The following is a 13,374-nucleotide window of genomic DNA, read 5'->3' as shown; positions in this document are numbered from 1 at the left end:
GTTGACAGTTAGGACGAAGCCTGAGCTGCAGCTCGGCTTCATGATAGCCATGGAGGGGAGCGTACCTATGTTCCCCGGCTAGCTCGGCTGCTAACTCGGCCGCTAACTCAGCTAACTGCAGACGGGATCATGCCTATGTTCCCCGGTGACATACAAAGCGGACCCGGGGAACATAGGGATGATCCCGCCTTGGAGCGAGCTAGCATTCAAACATAAAGAATATAGTGTGTGTGTGTGTGTGTGTGTGTGTGTGTGTGAGATACTGGCGTTAGCTGCAGCCACAGTGAGTAAGATGGTTATAAGTTTATTGTTCCTCTATGAGAAAGACAAAGACGAATAATCGGACTGTGTGTAACTCCTGTAGTGCTGGATATAATGTAGACTCAGACTGGTCATGTTGGGTTTGTTTAGATTAAAGCTCTGAAATATTTTATACACAGGTTACATTTTTTGTCTTGCATTCCTCAGGTCATAATGCCCAATACTGCTGTTACTCCACCATGGCAGACTGGCAGATGCTGCGTGATGGAAGGAATAACACCAGGAGCTACTCTTCAGACTCTCCGTCCTGTCCTCATCACGTCCTCATCAGTGGCTTTGAGTACAGCAGGCGCCACAAAAGCAGACAAACCATACTGATTTACACTTTGCATGCTGCTACTTTGTCATTACTGATCATATACCTTACATGGTGTCATTATTTCTGAATTTGATTTGCTTTTTATCTATTGTCTTATATGTTTGTTCTAAACTGAAGGGGCAGTAAACCACATTTGAGATGTTAAAACAGAACTGTAATATATCAAAGTGTATGACAGTGGAGTTTTGTTTTCATTTCAAATTTCAATACTGCTCACCAATAAACTTGACATTATTTGAGATTGTATTCATGCTTCATCCGTTTCAACATTATCCTTTGTAACACTGTAGATAACACTGGCTTAGTCCACTACTGCTTAGAGAGTGTAATTCAATCACTGACCATACACAAGTGAAATGTAAATTGATGTACTGTTTACCACAAAGCAGAAAACTTATGGTGTTTCACAATTCGGTTATTAGTGAATGAAGCAGATCCACACATCATTTTTTGAAGAATATTTGTTTACTCATTAATGAACAATAGGCTAAACAATAACTTCTGAACATAAATTATTATAAATGATTAATTAAACATGTTAGGAGTCTACTGAACAGGACTGAGTTGCCTTTGATCTCTAAATGATGCATGTTCCTGTAAATCTGGGGTGCATGTTGCTGCAGATGTCAGAGGTAGGTATGGCATGGCAGTTGAGCATCATGATGGCCCTGCTGCATCATCAGAGCATCAGAAACCAGACCTGGCCTCAGGTCCAAAAGGCTCTTTCAAGGGTCAAGTCTTGAAGCAGGCTCTGTAAAAGATGAACACGTACACTGAAAAGTAAATCATGATGTAGACACACTGGAAAAACAGGCGTTTCACACTATGTTGACATTTTACAATTGACTTCAAATGGATAGAAACACAGATGATACAAACCTGTTTCTTATCATATGAGCAGCTCACACCGGCTCCTCTGAGGAGGCAGACACTCTGCAGCTGCCTCAGCAGATGCTGCTGCTGCTGCTGCTGCCCTTACCAAAATCAAACTCATCAGTTTTGAAGAGAGCAGCAACAATTATAATATAACGTTACAATTTTATAAGGAACAAACTTAGCATTAGCTACCTCAGAGACAGTTGATGAACCAAACTCTGGCTACATTACACACAAATCATTGCACAAAAACCCAAATGTCTGTTTGCCAGCAGTGCTCATAAAACCCAACAGAAATGATCAATGTGAAGTTGTTAGCTTGGCTACTATGTTCAGCTTGTTAATTTTCAACTACTAGCAGTTAGCTAACGTTAGCATCAGAAAGCTAATAATAACTGTTACACTACTTTAGAAATACGTTACTAATACGTTACTCTCGCTTGTATTACTTACTCCGTTACTTGACATCACAACGGTCCGTTGTGTGCTGAGTCAGCTGTTTCATCACGGACGGAAAGTGCTTCACTGAAAACAGGCAGGTAGAGGAGGAGGAGCGGACGGAGAGCGAGGGGGAGGCGAGCGGAAAGGAGGGGGTGTACCCCTTAGCTAGTTTTGTTTTGGTTGCACGCAGTCCAGAGCTGCGACGTCTAGCGGTGAAATTGAAATCGCATTTAGCCCCTTTAAGCTACAACATTTTTTATTTTGTGCGTCAGTCACCAGCAGTCCCTGCCAAGGACAAGACAAGACAATCCAAAACAACAGATAAGACAGCGTTCTGGAGAAGAAGCCCCAACAACCCAACAGGAGGATTCTCCCCCAGCCCCAACAACCCAACAGGAGGAGTCTCCCCCAGCCCCAACAACCCAACAGGAGGAGTCTGCCCCAGCCCCAACAGCCCAACAAGTGGAGTCTCCCCCAACCCCAACAGCCCAACAGGAGGAGTTTCCCCCAGCCCCAACAACCCAACAGGAGGAGTCTCCCCCAGCCCCAACAGCCCAACAGGAGGAATCTCCCCCAGCCCCAACAACCCAACAGGAGGAGTCTCCCCCAGCCCCAACAGCCCAACAGGAGGAGTCTCCCCCAGCCCCAACAACCCAACAGGAGGAGTCTCCCCCAGCCCCAACAACCCAACAGGAGGAGTCTCCCCCAGCCCCAGGGCTCTAGAGTGCGGCCAATTTGGTACATGCGCACATGCGACCTATTTTTTCAGAAGAGCGACTAAAAAAAAACGGATGTCGCACCGGTGCGACCAGCCTTTCGAGAAAAAAAACATGCAACTCTGAAAGTCTGCTTGGGTGTCTCGCCACTTGGCTAGAAGACTGAATAGTAGGGGTGAGACGAGATCTCGTGCAAGATGGCCCACGCGAGACGAAAACGCGACGATATTTCTAGTTGAAATGAATATTGTCTCGCAAAGCTATAATTAAGGGGCGCACCAAAAAAACAAAAAAAAAAGACGATCGGCTTTTTATCGCTCATTCGCTCGTCATGTCTTCTTTTTATAAAGTCACATGTGGATCATTAAGCTTGTTGCAGTTTCTACCTGCTGAGAAGATCTCAGTCGCAGTATGAGATGAGGAGAGGAGCAGCAGTAGATTGACCTCAGGTCTCTACACTGAGAGCCTGAGGTAGGATGAGCGGAGGAATCTAGCGCATGTATGGAAGCCTAATGATGCCAAAAGTAAAATGAGTCACACTACCAAATTAAAACAAAATTTATATTTTGTTCTACTTGTGTATTTATGTGATACAGGATTTGTGCAATTTACTTTTATTTCTGTGTATTTTATTTATTTTATTTTGTTATAATTTGTGATAATTAGATTTATTTAATTTATATTTATATATTATAATTGTTTCTACTCTTTATAATTTACTTTTTAGTATTTGTGATTGTATCTAACTTTTGGATTTATAGTTGTTATTTCCATAAATACCAAAATGATCCATCTATAAAATATCTATATGGAGAAATCTTTTACAGTGCTGCACGCTGCATATGATCATTACATATTAAGAAAGTAGAAAGTAGAACTGAAGTGATTCATTACAAGATGATTAGTTAAAACATTTCAATTCAATTTCCATTTTGTGAATTTCAAATAAAAGAATAGTCGTTTATTTCCTCATTGAAGTTTTCTTAAAAATATAGTTAAAGTCTTGTCTTGTTCTCGTAAACCCAATATCGTGTCTCGTCTTGTGAGCTGAGTGTATCGTCACACCCCTACACACTACTACACACTATACACACCCCTATGGAAAAACAAATACAATAGTAAAGCAACGTTTTGGTTTTGGCTAGTAAAAAATCTGGTTGGCTAGTAACTTTTTTGATCTACTAGCCACTTGGCTAGTAGATGGGCACATCGAGGTGGAGCATGCCCATGCCCAAGGTAAACACGTCATTTTGACTGTGTCAATAATATGCCCATTTTATCTAATCATTGAAATTAAAAAATAAATACAATTAAATTCTAAATGTAAAAGTAGACTATATTGATTCAGAAGAGTAAATTTAAAGCTATCTTTTTATTTTTAAAAGTTAAGTTATGTTTCAAAATAAAGAACTATGTTGGAACATATTGTTAGCCAATTATTTACCAATGAACATAGACAGGAAGCTATTTAAAATAATAATAATAATAATAATAACAACAACAACGACAAAAAAATGTAAAACCTTGTAAACTGCGATGGAATGTGTTCGGAAATTTGAGTGCACCTAACTTTTGTTCTGGTGCACCCAAGAAAAAAAGTTGGGCGCACCAGTGCAACCAGTGCAAAAAGTTAGTCTAGAGCCCTGAGCCCCAACAGCCCAACAGGAGGAGTCTGCCCCAGCCCCAACAGCCCAACAAGTGGAGTCTCCCCCAGCCCCAACAGCCCAACAGGAGGATTCCCCCCCAGCCCCAACAGCCCAACAAGTGGAGTCTCCCCGAGCCCCAACAACCCAACAGGAGGAGTCTCCCCCAGCCCCAACAGCCCAACAGAAGGACTCTCCCCCAGCCCCAACAACCCAACAGGAGGAGTCTCCCCCAGCCCCAACAGCCCAACAGGAGGAGTCTCCCCCAGCCCCAACAGCCCAACAGGAGGAGTCTCCCCCAGCCCCAACAACCCAACAAGTGGAGTCTCCCCCAGCCCCACCAGGAGACTCCCAACTTTCACCCACCAGGATCCCATCCAGCCTTTCATTCTCTCCACTCAGTCAGGACTCCCTACTTCTGGATTTCACCGACAGGATGAATGACTTTGTCAATGTTGGAATCCAACTCACACCACGCCCAAATCCCATTTTTTCTCCCCTCAACGTCGAGCCCCTCCCATTCCACCACGCTGGAAACAACCATCATCCAAGAGTCACAGAGACCCCCCACCTCCTTTGACTCAGATCATCTGTGAGTCTGACTGATATGTGCCGGGTCCAGGCTGCAATACTGATACCAATTCTGTTCTCCCCCAGGAAAAGTCAGGGCCCTATGGAGTTCAGGTAGTTTTCTCAATCCCTGTGATGACAGGTAACAGAAGATTGTTTAAACTGGTGAGAAATAACAAGAGTTCAATTAAATCTGCTAATTTATTAAGTATAGCATGTCAACCTCAAAATATACCAGTGTCTCCTGTTATCTCCACAAGGTTAGCTCTACTCAATATCAGATCACTAGCCAACAAATCACTGCTAGTTAATGACGTCATTATAACCTATGATCTAGATTTTTTACTTCTTCGTGAAACATGGCTGACTGAATGTAGCTGTTGTGCTATTCTCAATGAGGCAGCACCAACAATTTTTTGTTTTATGAACAAGTGTCGAACTGGTAAGAAAGGCGGGGGAGTTGCTGCCATCTTTAAATCTGTATTTCAGTGCAAGGAAATTACATTAGGTGATTTTAGCTCTTTTGAATATCTCTGTTTTTTATTAAAAGGTGATCCAAAAGTTCTTTTTTTAATCATTTATAGACCTCCAAGATAGTCAGGAAAATTCATTGATGAGTTTGCTGAACTGCTGTCAGTTATCTGCACTGACTACAACTTTTTTATCATAACAGGGGATTTTAACATTCATGTAGACAATAACATGGACAGTAATGCCAAAGAACTCTGCTCTACTTGACACTTTTGGCCTCTTGCAACATGTGAAAGGGCCCACACACACTCGAGGACACACTCTGGATCTGGTTATCTCTAAAGGTGTTGATATTTCTTCTGTTGATGTTAAGGACTTGGCTCTTTCTAATCATTTCTGTGTGTTCTTTGACTTACAGATCACTCCAAATGTTCACTTAAACCTCTGTGTCTGTTAGGAGATGGTACATAAATGAGAATACCAGTGCAAAGTTTATGGAGGCTATAGCTATGTCACCAACTGTGAGTGCAGAGTCAGTTGATGAACTCCTGGATAAATTTAACTGGAAAATCTCAAATGTCATGGATGCTGTTGCTCCTATTAAAACTAAGACGACCTTGATCAGAAAGAAAACACCATGGAGGAACACTATGATGGTAAAGGCTTTAAAAACAGAATGCAGGAAAGCAGAGCGGAAGTGGAGAAAAACTAAACTTCAAATTCACCTTGACCTCTACAAACAAAGTCTTTGTCATTTTAAATATGAGTTACTCAAAGCTAGACAGCAACACTTTTCTGAAATTATTAATAAGAACATCAACAACACTCATACTCTGTTTGCTACGGTTGATAAGCTTACAAACCCCCCTAAACAGATAGCTCCAGAACTCCTTTCCACAGAAAAATGCAATGAATTTGCTTTTTCAGTGAAAAAATCCAGTCCATAAGGTTAAATATCAACACAAATCAACAAAACAATAAAATGATGCAATCCCTAAGACCTCCCAGGAATAACTCAACTGCAATGTCAGAATTTAAAACAGTTGACCAAAAAACCATAGAGGAAACAGTGCAGCATCTAAAACCATCAACATGCTTTCTTGACACAATGCCATCAGATTTCTTTAAAACTATTGTGAACTCTGTCCAAACAGATTTGCGACAAGTAATAAATAGCTCACTTAAATCAGGTGTGTTTCCTAAACTCCTAAAAGTAGCTGCCATTAAGCCACTCTTAAAAAAGAGAACGCTGGATGCTTCCATGTTAACCAACTACAGACCTATCTCAAATCTTCCTTTTATAACCAAGATCGTTGAGAAAGTGGTTTTTAATCAACTCAGCAATTTCTTGAACTCCAGTGGCCTTTTTGACAAATTTCAATCAGGTTTCCGACCTCACCACAGTACAGAAACAGCTCTTATTAGAGTGTTAAATGACATAAGGTTGAACACTGACTCAGGCAAGGTGTCAGTTCTGGTCCTGTTGGATCTCAGTGCTGCGTTTGACACTGTGGATCACAGTATACTGTTGAACAGGTTGGGAACTTGGGCAGGACTCAGCGGAACAGTCCTAGACTGGTTCAGGTCCTACTTGGAAGAGCGGAGTTATTTTGTGACCATTGGAAGTTATGAATCTGATCGAGTGGCTATGACATGTGGAGTTCCTCAGGGGTCAGTTCTTGGACCCCTTCTGTTCAGTCTATATATGCTGCCCTTGGGTCAAATTCTGCAGAACTCTAATGTAGACTATCACAGTTATGCAGATGACACACAGATATACCTAGCACTGTCCCCAGATGACTACAGTCCAATACAGTCACTGTGTCACTGTTTAGAGCAAGTCACTAATTGGATGAACCAAAATTTCCTTCAATTAAATCAGGACAAAACTGAGGTCATTGTTTTTGGCAATAAAGAGAAGAGGATTGCTGTCAGTAAACATCTCGAGTCACTCTCTCTAAAAACTACGGACCAAGTCCGAAACCTTGGCGTGCTGATAGACTCAGATCTGACTTTCAGCAGTCATATCAAATCAATCACCAAAACAGCCTTCTATCAGCTTAAGAACATATCCAGAGTGAAGGGTTTTATGTCTCAAACATAGTAGTAGTAGACTCGACTACTGTAACGGTCTTCTGACTGGACTCCCACAAAAAAGCATTAAACAGCTGCAGCTCATTCAGAACGCTGCAGCTCGAGTTTTAACCAGAACAAAGAGATCAGAGCACATTACTCCAGTTCTAAAGTCTTTACACTGGCTCCCAGTCAGCTATAGAATAGATTTTAAAGTTCTGCTACTGGTCTACAAATCACTGAATGGTTTAGGTCCAGAATACATGAATGACATGTTAGTAGAATATAAACCCAGTAGAGCTCTGAGATCTACTGACTCAGGTCAGATAGTTGAGCCCAGAGTTCAAACTAAACATGGTGAAGCAGCTTTTAGCTGTTATGCTGCACACAACTGGAACAAACTACCAGCTGAACTGAAATCAGCCCCAACTGTGAACACTTTTAAATCCAGGTTAAATACATCTCTCTTCTCCTGTGCTTATGATTGAGCTCTTTATTTTAAAGCACTTTACATTTTAATCTTTCATTTGCACTCTATGTCCTTTTAATGATTTTAAAGCTAATTTATTATTTTATGCTGCAATCTTATATTTAATGCTCTATTCTAGCATTTTATGTATGTCTTTCTATTTTTCTGTACTTTGTTTTTATTATGGGTTGGGGGTGGGGGTTAATTGTATGTTTTAATGTTTCTGTTTTATGTAAAGCACATTGAGTTGCCATTGTGTATGAAATGCACTATATAAATAAAACTGCCTTGCCTTGAGACAAATACATGAGATCACTAATATGGATTGACTGGACCACAGAACTCACATCAGAGTCTTCAGTCCACAGTTTGGACTCTCCAGTCCAGCAGACAGACGCTTCACTGATGAATCAGACAGTTTGTTTCCTCTCAGGTCCAGATGTGTCAGATGAGGGTTGGACTTCAGAGCTGAGACCAAAACTTCACAGTCAGTCTCTGAGAGTTCACAGTTAATAAGTCTGTAATGACACATATATTACAACATATGTTATCATGAAAGAGGACACTTTATATTTACTTCATTTGATGATGAAACAGTTTGATGTTCATTATTTTGATTAACATTTATTCTTCACATCAGTGTTTCATAACTTTTTTTTTTTAATCTATTTGTTCTGATGCATTTTATTCCTTAAATGTAAATATGAAGTTTAGAGAAAGTTCAGACAGGAAGATCATCTTTTTTACAAGCTCACATCTGTAGTTTTATTTCTCATCCCTCAGTCATTCTGATGTCTCTCACAGCTCATCATTTCCTTTCTGTCATTTCTGGGGCATCAATTAAGACTTCAGCTGTCAGCTTTTGAAGGTTGTTTCTATGCTGACATTTAACTTTGCATTTGGGTTCCAGTGATTCAGCAGTAAGCTTCCTAGCTAGTGCTGCATGTACATAGCTGCCTAGTCTAAATAGTAGCATCAGTATTAGAGTATTATTTTGCTCCTCTGATACTGATGATTAAATATAGCAAACAGTTATTTTCATGGTTCATCTCTTAGTTTAGTTTCTTTTCATTCATCTGAGTGTAAAAATTCAGAGCATGTCTGCCACATCCTGACACTCGTCTCTAATGTCGTCTCTTCACCTCAGAGAGGACAGAACATTTATTTTCTCAGTCAGCAAACAAATCAAATGTGAATGTATTCAGTACTTCATCAGTAAGGACTGCATCTTCATCAGCGTGACATTTAGCTTCAGTAACGCATCACTATTCATACTAATCATCATTCAGCAGCAGCTATGTTAGCACATGCTTCTTTTATTTTATATATAGATGCATCAGCAGCATTGCTGTTCTCTGATCTCTGGTCACTGCTGAACTCCTTGGAAGTCCCAATCATCTCTGAATTCAATCATCATTGTATGTTACTGCCTAGTTTAATAAGTACAAGTTAGTCCTGATCTCTAGCATTGCTGGCTATGGCCCATCATGCAACAGGTCAGGCTGGACAAGTTCAAACTGGTAGCTGTTCAACTCATCATGCCCGTTAGCATCTCTGCTTGTAATGGAACTCTGTTTTTATTATATCGCCTTATGATTGACATGTTTATTATTCTTAGTGTGCATTGGACATTTTAAGAAAAAACTGTCATGCTCATTATTTATTATATACAATTATTGTCATTTTTCTTTCCATCTGTTCAGCTGATTCAAGCTAATTCTGAAAATGATGAACCAAACAGTGAAGGATGTGAATTAAATAAAAAGAAATAAATCTACCAAAGCATCAGTCAGTGAACTCACATCAGAGTCTTCAGTTTACAGGTTGGACTCTTCTCTACAACAGACAGCAGCTTCTCTGCTGAATCAGACAGTTCGTAGAGATTCAGGTGCAGCTCTTCCAGATGAGGGTTGGACTTCACAGCTGAGGCCAAAACTTCACAGTCAGTGTCTGAGAGTCTACAGCCAGTAAGTCTGTAATGACACATATATTACAACATATTATCATGAACTGGCTCAACGTTCAGACAAACAAGGAGAACACATGTTTGAATCTCAAAAACTAAAATCATTTATTAAAGTAACTTAATGACATCATTAAATCAAAGCTACATGTGTAATGTGTAGAATCAGTAGTGTACGGAAGTGCATGGATGTGGGAAAATGTGTGCTAGACAATAACAAACACAAGAAGCAAAGAAAGAAAAGGGATGTTGCTGGTGGAAGAGAGAGGGAGACACTGAGCAGGCCAGCTTTTATAAGGTGACCCAGCCCAAAGCCCAGAAGAACTGCTTCAACCTGATGACCATGACTCTCATTTATTATTATGAGTTTAACTCTTATTCATAATGTTTGTCACTCATTATTATGATTAACATTTACTCTTCACATCAGTGGTTCAAATAATCTTTAAAAATCATTTTTTTCAATTTCATTTTATTCCTTTAATGTAAAAGGACAGTTGAGAGAGATCAGTGGACGCTGCAGTTATACTGGATGCATCTTAACCAGTAAGCTACCAGAACACTCCCAGTTCAGCTGATGGTCTCACTGTGCTTGAATGAAACAATCATTCTCATCACTCTATCTCATAGCTGCACACTTTAATCTTTGTTTTGCTTTAATCTTGGAGATGAAGGAGAGAAAATGGAGTTACATTGAGGCTTCCATAATGTGCACAGTGTGTGTGTGTGTGATCTGATCCCATGTCTGTCTCCACAAAGTTAACATGAGGACATCTTGATTAGAAAACCACTTTTACTCTCCACTATTTTAATGTGACTGCAGGATATTTAGACTCAGTTCAAATCAGTGAACAGTTCCAGTTGATAAAGATCATCTCTCTTTGCTACCTGCTGCTGTCAGCTTCACATCCATAAGCAGCTACATTTACTGACTGTTCACACACACTAATGAAACTAATGACCTGACAATATTACACCTGTACATCATTAAATATGAATGTCATTAAACATTTAGACGTTTAGTTGTCGACTTTCAAAAACAAAACATTATTTCAAATTGACAATGCAAAAAAAGTGCTCAAACGGGTTGCTGCTTGGACGTCCCTGAGCTGTTAAAGTAATATTAAATTATAAAGAAAACCACTAAATGATGATGTCTGATAGCTTTAACAAAATAACATACACATGTATGCTTAACAAAAAGAGGTATTTTCTGTTGATCCACCTGAGCTGTTGGAACAAAAATGTAAATCATAAAACTGTTAAGAGGATTTGTTTCAACGTGGTTCTAGTATATAAATCAAAAAGAGTTATATTATATATCACAAACTATAACATATTGGTAATAAAAACCTGTTTCACACAAATAGAGCACAGTTATAAATCAGTGTTACCCTCCAGCAGTGTCAACCAAGAATAAAGTCTAAACCAGTTCAGCTCGGTGGTGTACAGACTGCTTTGATATTATTCTTAATGATTTCACACACAACCCAGAAAGAAATACAATGTGTCTGTGAAACTACATATTTACAGTATTTACAGTGGTTTATTTTGTAGTTACCAGTTTTACTTTTTCCATCAGTAGGCTACCATACTAACTATGTACACTAGATTCCCCTGCTGCTCTCCTCTTCTCCTGCTGGTGACTGTGAGATCTCAGCAGGTAGAAGCTATAACCATAACTATAACTATAACCAGGGAGCACACTGCAACAAGGTTAATGATCCACACACTGACATGATATCATTGATATGACACACGATAGAAAACTGTCTGCCTCAGAAACCATTAAGAAAAAATGATGATGAAAGCAATTCTCTCTGACTTCAGAAATCTTCTTTGGAAAATGATACAGATCTTATTTTCAGCTCTTCATCATAATGGTGAAAACAGTGTCTCTGTGATTATATATGATTTATAGAACCTGCTCATGTAATAATAACTTTACTGCATTCACTGATAAAATACTGATACATGTTGTGATAAAATGCTGCTGTAATAAAACCTCAACCACAACCTCACAGTCCTTCATCTGAAGAGAAATATAAAAAACTATAAAATCCAATAATTACTGGAAATAAATAGAATAACTAATAATTATTTCTATTTGAAGAACTAAACTACTAATCTACACTGATTTATAATGTTAATCACATCTGGACTTACCGAGCCTTTCTGCAGTTCCTCACAGCTGGGATCAGTCTCTTTCGTCCCTCCTTTGATGTGCTGTACTTCTTCAGGTCCAACTCATCCAGAACCTCCTCTGACATCTGCAGCATGTAGGCCAGAGCTGAGCAGTGGAGCTCAGAGAGTTCCTTCTCTGATCTGTTCACTGACTTCAGGAACTCTTGGATCTCCTGATGTACTGAGCGCTCGTTCATCTCCATCAGACAGTGGAAGATGTTGATGCTTCTGTCAGGAGAAATATAACCACTGTTCATCTTCTTCAGGTTGTTGATGACTCTCTGGATGGTTTCTGGACTGTTGTCTGTCTGACCCAGCAGGCCTCCTAAGAGACTCTGGTTGGACTCCAGAGAGAGGCCATGAAGGAAGCGGACAAACAAGTCCAGGTGGCCATTTGTACTTCTGAGTGATTTCTCCATAGCTCCCTTCAGGAAGACATCCAGAGATGAGTACCTGTAGTTTTTACCCAGGAAGTCTTTCAGTACCTCTGTGTTCCTGCTGGTGTATCAGTGGTACATGTAGACTGCAGCCAGAAACTCCTGAACGCTCAGATGAACAAAGCTGTAGACTGTTTTCTGGAAGATCACACTCTCTCTTTTGAAGATCTGTGTACAAACTCCTGATAACACCGAGGCCTCTGTGACATCAAGACCACACTGCTCCAGGTCTTCTTTTTTAAAGATTTTGTTGGCATAGACGCCTTTATTAATCAGTAGATTGACAGGAAACATGGGAGAGAGAGGGGGGTGACATGCAGCAAAGGACCTCTGATCGGGATTCGAACCGGGGTCGGCTGCGTACATGGCATGCGCTCTAACCACTCGACCACCTGTGCGCCCTGCTCCAGGTCATCTTGGTAGAACATGATGTTTCCTTTCTGCAGTTGTTCAAATGCCAGCCTCCCCAGCTTCAGAAGAAGGTTCCTGTCAGCCTCTGTCAGCTCCTGTGGACTCGTCTCATGTCCCTCATCATACTTGTTCTTCTTCCTCTTTGTCTGAACCAGCAGGAAGTGTGAGTACAGGTCAGTCAGGGTCTTGGGCAGCTCTCCTCTCTGGTCTGGAGTCAACATGTGGTCCAGAACTGTAGCAGTGATCCAGCAGAAGACTGGGATGTGGCACATGATGTGGAGGCTCCTGGATGTCTTGATGTGTGAGATGATTGTGCTGGACTGCTCTTCATCACTGAATCTCCTCCTGAAGTACTCCTCCTTCTGGGGGTCAGTGAAGCCTCGTACTTCTGTTACCCTGCTAACACATGAAGGAGGGATCTGATTGGCTGCTGCTGGTCGGGAGGTTATCCAGATGAGAGCCAAGGGAAGCAGCTTCCCC

This window comes from Scomber japonicus, chromosome 10 (genome assembly GCF_027409825.1).
Source record: "Scomber japonicus isolate fScoJap1 chromosome 10, fScoJap1.pri, whole genome shotgun sequence".
Classification (NCBI taxonomy): domain Eukaryota; kingdom Metazoa; phylum Chordata; class Actinopteri; order Scombriformes; family Scombridae; genus Scomber; species Scomber japonicus.
Note: the sequence above shows the minus strand (reverse complement) of the source record.